General features: G+C 36.0%; 1 pseudogene; it reads left to right on the top strand.

Moving 5' to 3' along the window:
- Window positions 1-7,383: 7,383 nt before the first annotated feature.
- Window positions 7,384-8,666, top strand: part of LOC102471856 (THAP domain-containing protein 5-like) — a 7,433-nt pseudogene continuing 6,150 nt past the window's right edge.

The following is an 8,666-nucleotide window of genomic DNA, read 5'->3' as shown; positions in this document are numbered from 1 at the left end:
CAGCCAGCCTCTCTAAACCAACAAATTCCTCTCCTTCAAATTCATTCCTCATGTCGCCTGGACTTTGAAAAGTCAGTGGATATTAATATATTTGGCTCTATTTTTCTGGCAAAGTCGACTCTCTGAACTCAACTCCAGAAGAAACCTTTTTTCCTTGCCTCCTGGCAGTCCGTAAATAGGTTAAATCAACTCATACATTTTTCAAAAGTCAATATTCAAGTGATATTCTGAGATTTTGATTTTCAGACCTATAGTGAAACATACACTGATTTCTAAGTTCAAAAAAATATGTAATTTTTACATTCTAAGAAAATAGCTTTAAAAATACAGTTTAAGCATAATTTCAGTCATGCTATTTTAGCCTTCAGCTATATTACTTTAATGAAAAAAAAGCATTTAAGAATTTCAATGAAGTAGAAAATGAATTTTTAATGGGAATTTAAAAAATAAGGGAACCTAACTGAAAATGTACATAGATTCTGCAAACCTCAATAATTGCAAGTAATATCCAAAAAAGTATGCTTTTCATCATTAAAAAGAAGGGATTCATATAACATTTTGAAAATTATAAACTTTTTTCCTTTCCCATCTGTTGTCCAGTATCACATCTACTCCTTTCTTTCTAGTAGCTGTTTTTTCTGTTGGCTCTCCTGATTATTGATGCTCATCTCTTCCAAACAGAAGCAACCATATCTTCAGTCTAGTTGAGTCTTATTAGGGCCTTACCTCCAAACTGTGCAGAGAATGCAGAAAGTGTGAATAGTTCCTCAGGTTAGGTAACTTTAGGCATTACTGTGGCTGGAGCAGAAAATTATATGATAAAATACGGTCAGGTACAAAATAACTATCCTTACATACATCTTTTACTCTACAACCAATGTACATCTTAGGCCAAGGGGCCAGAGGTAATATTTATTCCACCTCCTCACTGGTGGGAGGAAATGAAAGAAAAAAAAAAAAAAGAAAAACCTAAGGAAAATGACAAGGTGCTTGTTTTGCCCACATTCTGAGAGTCAAAGACTGTTCTTTTCACTCTAGGATATGTTTTCTTGCCCTAAATCAGCGGTACAATTCATGACTTGGCTTGAAATCTTTTCCCCATCCTCATACCCAGCCCGATTTCTCCCAGCTTTTTCTTTCACCTTCCTTATTTTTGTTATGTATTCCATGCTGTACAATATATCTTAAAAACCATATTTCTCAAACCATATTTCTCTTATCTAAATAAAACTGTGTATCTTTTACCAACATCTCCACCTTCTCCCCATCCCCTAGCCTATAGAAATCACAATTCTATACTCTGTCTCTATTATCTCAATTGTTTTTTATTCCATATTAAGTGAGAACATGCAGTGTTTGTCTTTCTATGCCTGGTTTATCTCACTCAGCATAATGTCCTCCAGGTTTATCAATGTTATTACAAATGACTGAATTGTTTAAAATGGAAGAGCATTCCATTGTGTACATATGCTATATCTTTCATCCATCCATTTATTCACAGGCGTGTAGGAGGATTCTAGAACTTGGCTATTGTGAACATGAATAGTGCTGCAATGAGCACAAGAATGTAGATAGCTTTTTGACAAACTGATTTCAGATCTCTTGGGTAAATAGTCAGAAGCAGAATTTCTAGAACAAATCTTTATAACAGCCATCCCAATGTACTCATTTACATCCACAATGTAGACTTGTTCCCTTTTCTTGACATCTTCACTAGCACCTGTTATTTTATATCTTCTTATTAATGGCCATTCTGGCAACTGAGATATGTCATTTGTATTTCCCTCATGATTAGTGGTGTGGTCAATTTTTTTAATCAGTTATTTGTTTTCTTGTTGTTGAGCTCCTTGCATTTTTGATATTAACCCTTTAACAGATTTATAGCTTGCATATATTTTCTCCCAATCCATAGGTTTTCTCTTCAGTCTATTGTTTTTGTTTTGTTTGTTTTCTGTACCAAAACTTTGATGCAGTCCCATTTGTCTATTTCTGCTTTTGTTGCCTGCACTTTTGGGGTCACATTCAAAAGCTCATTGCCTAGTTCAATGTCATGTAGTTTTCTCCCCTATGCTTTTTTTTCTAGTATTTTTATAGTTTCTCATCTTTTCTTCAAGTATTTAATCCACTTTGAAATGATTTTTGTATAAGGTATGAGATAAGGGTTCGATTTCATTCCTCTACATGTGGCTATCCAGTTTTTCTAATGCCATTTATTAAAGAGACTGTCCTGGGCCAGGGGCATGGTGGTTAAGGCAGCTAGATTCCACATATCTAACTGCATGATTCAAGTCCTGGACCTTATGGCTTGGAGGACCTGCTGTGTACATATGCATGCAGGCCCAAAATCTAATATCTCAAGAGGAGAATGGAGAAAAGAGGGTTGTAATGTGACCATCTCCCCTAGGGAGGTGCTTTTTCACTTTCTCTCTTGCTCTCTCTCTCCCTTCTCTCTTTCTCCCCCTCCCTCACAAGAGCCCTATAGCAAAACCTAAAATAAAAAGAAAGAAAGGAAGAAAGGAAGGAAGGAAGGAAGGAAGGGAAAAAGAAGAAAAGAAAAAAGAAAAGAAAAGAAGAGAGAAGAAAAGAAAAGAAAAGAAAAGAAAAGAAAAGAAAAGAAAAGAAAAGAAAAAGAAAAAGAAAAAGAAATGGGCTTAGTCAGTGGCATGGTGGTTAAGGCTGCTGGATCCCACATAGCTGGCTTCAGGTTTCAAGTCCTGGCCCCAGTGGCTTGAAAAACACATTGAGTCCATGTGCATGTGTGCTCAAAATCCTGAGAGGGGAATGGCGGAGAAGGGAATGCAGCATGGTCATACGCACTGGGGGAGTAGGTGATTTCTCAGTTCCCCCGTCTCTCTTTCTTTTTATCTCTGGTGAGCACACATGCCCTATACTAAAAGTCTTTAAAAGAGAGAGGGAGAGACTATCCTTTCCACAATGTGTATTCTTGATACATTTGTCAAAAATCAATTGACCATACATGCATGAGTTCATTTCTACCCTCTCTATTCTGATTCATTGATTAATTTATCTATCTTTTATTGTCATACTCTTGTGTGTGTGTGTGTGTGTGTGTGTGTGTGTGTGTGTGTGTGTGTTTATAAATACCTCTTTATTAGGCAAGACCATAAATCAAAAGTTTCCAACTTTTTTCCCATCAGGAAAGCTTTAAAAATGATGCCTGGATGCAAAATATGGCCCAGTGACTCAAAACTGATTCTACAACCTCGTATTTTCTAAAGTCATACTTTACTTTAAAAACCTGAAGTTTCTTTTATTGCTACAAAAATACCAAGATGAAACTCTTAATTTAACTAAGATATGCAAATATGGCTACTGCAACAGTTTGCATAATCTATACTTTCTAAGCACTCAACCAATCCCAGTTCTGTGAGATGGCATTTGTCTTTCAAAGTTCTGAGAGTTCAGATGCCTGTACCCTGTGAGAGTCTGACTTTCTTCCTTTCTATAATACCTACTAAATTAACCTGTCTTTTCAAGAAGTCTTGTCAGGTGTTTTCTTTGTGTGCTTCTCCATGTTGCTGCTTAATTTGATAGATTTCATTTTCTAATTGCATAATAGTTCATTCAATCTCATAATTCTTACTGACCAAGGAGACCCAATTTTATTCCATTTCTCTCAATTTAGATGCAGCTGTGAGCTGCATGTTCTTTCATTGCCAGTTTAAATCTTGGATATGTTTCCTTAACTTCTGAACCTCTTTCTGTGCATATTCAATCATATGAACTAGATTTTTCATTATATACTTTCCAGGCATTGCAACCGTGCTGTAACATTAGCTCCAGATTCTCGATTCAAACTGCTTGATGCTCTAGCTGAGCCATAATATCTATGTGAGCAGGTGGATGAATGGATGGGTGAGGGAGAGAGGATGAACAGAAGAGAAGCCTGGATATATTGAAAATGTGAAAGAAGCCTGGATATACTGAAATATCTTTGCGTAATGTTACCTTACTACACATATTTTTCTGCTCCACTGAGGTGACTGGGAAAATGCAGTCAACAGAATTTAAATGCCATTTTAAACAAAGATATATAAATGATAATGGTGTAAGCATTTCTCCAATCATCATTGTTTTCATTAAAATAAAAGGTCAAGGACCTGCAGGTGGCATGGTGCTTAAGGCACTGGATCCCACATGGCCAACTTCATGTTTCAAGTCCTACACCCAGTGGCCTGAAAAACACACTGGTCACCTGTTTGTGCAGGAGAATGGAGGAGAAGGGATTGTGATGTGACCATCTGCTCAACATAAAGTGGGTGGCGTGATTTCATACTTTCCCTCTCTCTGTCTCTACCTCTCTCCAGTAAGCACATGAGCCCTATCGTGAAAAAGTTTTAAAGTAAAATATACAAAAAATTTTTATAATTAAACACTATTCACCGTATCACATAATAGAACCATATTTTTTCGTTAAATGATTCAAGTACCATCCGGAAAGAACATCCCACTAAAAATTAACTACTAAAGCCATGAGAGAGATTTCTTTTTCCTTTAAACATATGCTTCCTCATTAAAGACATCCACATTTTCTTCAAGATATTAGTCTTATCCACATAGTTCAATATTCCCAAAACAAAACTTAACTGTTATCAATAGTAGGCATCTGCTTTCTACATTTGCCAATTATTTGGATATTCTTCAAATATCATATTTTGATATCTAAGTTTGCCACATGCCCACGACTTAGAAAGGCCAGACATCAAAAAATTTCAATTATAACTGTTGTATTAATTATAATACATACCATGTATTAAAAGATAATGTGTCTCTATTTTAGACTAACCACAGGGTAAAGGTTATTTAATATTAATAATTATTTCATATTAAAACCATTATTTCTAATATTCACAACCTGCAGTGCAGTCACAATTGTCACCAAAAATTCTTGCCCAGAACTTTCAAGCTAGTTTGGGTCCATATATTCCAATAATCATGGTATAAATTGGTAAACCTCTCTGGAGAGCACTAGAGACTGTTTTAATAATCTTCAAATTCACATTTCCTTTAATCCAGAAATTCATAAAAATCAAAACCTAACCTAAGGAAATAATTAAGGGTGAGTTCAAAGTTTCACTAAAAGAAAGATTATTCCAGAGTTTCCATAATAGCAAAAGATTGAAAACAATCTCAGATGTCCAACTACATCCATGAAAATTATCATTTAAAATATTTATGAATATTAATATCATAGTCACAGCATACAATGAAGTGGAAAAAGTATGTTACAGGGACAAGGCAGTGACACAGCAGTAACACGACCAGATCTACATGGGTAAGGTCTCAGGTGCTTGTCCTAGGAACCCCCCTGAGCACACCATGTGTCCCCATGTGTACTGTTACCCTAGGCAGCTGAAACTGAGGGGTGGATCCTGGCATGAAGACCTTGTTGGGGCACCTGTCTCTCTGTCTTTCATGGAAGAAATAAATAAACAAACAAAATAAAGAAAATCATGTTACAAAATAGCATGTAAGGCCCAGCCGCAGTGATGCCGCAATAACACAAAGCTCTGTGATGCTGGAGACCAAGTGGAGGATAAGGATTCGGTTTGCAAATCAACCTTACACCTCAGGAGCACGTGAATGCTTGTGAACCTGGTTGCTGAGAAGGCTGCAGGGCAAGGATGGGGATTTTGGCATGAGAACTGTTTGGGAGTGCTTGTCTTTCTCGTTCTTTGTTTCTCTCTCTCTCACAGAAGAAAAAAAGACACTGAAAGAGAGTGAAGGAGGAAGAAAGGAAAGGAACATAAAGTGATAGCGTGTATTTGTTTGTGAGTTCACATACCGACAGAGGACCTGGAAGTACCTATTTCAAGGTATTGGCAGTGGCTATCTCCAAGTGAATGTTTGTTTCCCCCTTTTATTTATTTGTATTTTCTATCTTTTTCACAATAACATTGCTTTCTAACTTTAAAAAGTTATTTTCATTTTTTTTAATTATAGTTTTAGCTTTTAAGAAATTTACTTGTACCTCAAAAAGAATAGCTCATGATTTAGGTCTACTGTCATCAGGTGGTGATATGTGCTTTGCTCATCTTGTCTTGCCAAAGAGGCCCTGGGTTTCCGACCTCAACACTGTACATCCCTGCAAACTCATGATGCCTTTTTGGTTTTGTTTATTTTAAGGAAGAGTGAGTTAAAATTCTAAAACTTACAAGATACCTTGCATTTTCTCTTTCTTGGCTCTCTTCTTATGCTTGTGATTTTTGTTTTTAAAGTTAGAATCGGTATAACTGAACTCTAAAATCTGCCCATGCTCCAAATCCTTGCACACTTGCTATTTATGATCTTAATACTTCTTACATATTATTTCTTAAAATCATTCCTTACTAAATTTTTGAACTCTATTTACAAGAGCACCCAGTTTCCAAGGGAACATTATGCCACCTTGAAAGAAAATCTGAATTTCTTCATAAGTAAGTATCTTTCTTTTTCATCTATAACTGCTGTCTCCCATACGAGGGAAGTAGATGATGCTCCAATGTACCCATAGGCAAGCCCATGATAGGGGCAAACTTTTCAAGTAACAGAAACTTTTTGAAGATGTTCATTATACCATCTTTTCCAGTTTAGTGGGTTATGATTTCCAGAAAATGAAGATTATTAGAAGGAAATACCAGAGACAGTGCTACCATACTAACATGGAATTTCAGATAGAGTCCCACTTTCAAATATTTCTACTTTAAACCTTTTAACTTAAAAGTTCATCCCTTGGGGCCAGCAGGTGGTGTGGTGGTTAAGGTTCTGAACTCCCACATGGCTAACCAAGGTTCAAGTCCCAGACCTGGCAACTTGCATTCTCTCTCTCTCTCTCTCTCTCTCTCCCCCTCCTCCATCTCTCTGGTGAATTAATAATAATAAATTAAATTAAATTAAATAATTCTTTTTATTTATTTATTTTAATTTGACCAGAGAGAGAGGGGGAGAGAGAGAAATTCAGAAAGCAAGCAGCCAGGTCTGGGACTCGAACGGTGGTCAACCATGTGGGAGGCCAGTGCCCTTAACCACCACACCAACTGCCAGCCTTGAATAAATAATTCTTAAAAAAAAAAAAAAAAGATAGAAAGTTTATTCCATTAGGTATAGGAGCAAACTAAGATCTCTCCCAAATGACAACACAGGGAGAGATATATCTTTGATGTGTTTGAAGGTAGGACAATTGACCTTATTGTTAAAAATCTCTTTATTTGCCTGAAACTGAGATGAAAATTACAGCCATATGAAGTTCTAGTCTATAAAAATACTGAAGTAAAAATGGTTTTAAAAAAATTGTGGAGGGCACTTGGACTGACTGCCTTGCCTCAACAAGGAAGGTTGGTCTGTACCTCCAGCTGGTCAGGTATCCGGGGGCTCACCTCAGCAATGCCCCACTATTGTGCAGTGATTTGTTATAAAAACCGCTGGGTCAAAACAATAAAGAACAGAAGCTGAGTTTCCACCCATTTCCTCTGTCTGACAAAGACTTGAAAAGTGGTTAAAGAATATGAAACAAGATTCATGAATTCCCAGTAAATGCCTTGTGTAGTGACCATTTTACACCTGACTCTCTTGACATCAGATGGGATATTCAATATTTAAAACAAACTGCAATTCCAAAAAATATTTTCTTTTCCTGAAGACAATCAGGGAAAAGATCCTTACAGGAGGAAAAAAAAAAAAAAAAAAAAGACTTGAAAGAAAAACTTGGGAGATGAGAAGGAAGCATGCCTAAAAGCCAAGTCAAAAGAATCATTTGCATCAGATGAGGCAAAGAGAAATACAGTTAATGCAGATGTGCTCCCCGAACATGCTGAATTACTTGATTCATCTACCTTGGTGAAGCCACCAGCTCACAAAACAGGAATTATACAAAATAATATGTTGACATTTAATGTGGTTAAGCAAGACACTGAAAAGCCACAGTCAACCTGGGACGCATCAGTTAACCAAGATACAAGTAGACATAGTTTTCACACATCTTTTGAGAATCTAAATTTTACAATGGTTACTTTGACAACTTCAAATTTGAAAGGCAGTCAACAGTCTTTGGAAACCCAAGAAGTGCTTGAAATAATTACCAGTCAGCTTGCTAATGCAAACTTTGCAAATAATTATATGGAAATCAAGTCAGCAAAGGGAAATCTAGTCTTTATTCAAAAAAAAAAAACTATTCTTATTTAGCACAGTTAATCAAACTGTTGAAGAATTAAATACAAATAAAGACTCTGTTATTGCCATTTTTGTGCCCACTGAAAACTCTAAATCTGTAGTTAATTCTTTTATACCTATCCAGAAAGACACCATGGGAATAGAAGACACAGACATTGAAGAATCTTTACATAAGAATGTAGAGTATGGGACAGAAGTGTTACAAACTGAACTTTCTTACTGTAGACAAGACATAAATAAGGAACACCTTTGGCCAAAAGTCTCTAAGCTACATTCAAAGATAACTCTTGAGCTACAAGGGCAACAAACATTAGGGAGATTGAAGTCTTTGGAAGCTCCAATAAGGCAGAAAATGGGCTATCTTTTTATTTGTTTGTTTATTTATTTATTTATATTAATTTGTTTATTTATAGTGGTTCATTGTAAATCAATACAGAATACAAAATGAGATTTTTTTCATCCAGAATATATTTTATATTGGCTCAATCAAAGATATT

This window comes from Tupaia chinensis, unplaced genomic scaffold, assembly GCF_000334495.1.
Source record: "Tupaia chinensis unplaced genomic scaffold, TupChi_1.0 Scaffold145870_1, whole genome shotgun sequence".
NCBI lineage: Eukaryota > Metazoa > Chordata > Mammalia > Scandentia > Tupaiidae > Tupaia > Tupaia belangeri.
Note: the sequence above shows the minus strand (reverse complement) of the source record. Positions and strands in the feature narration are given on the sequence as shown.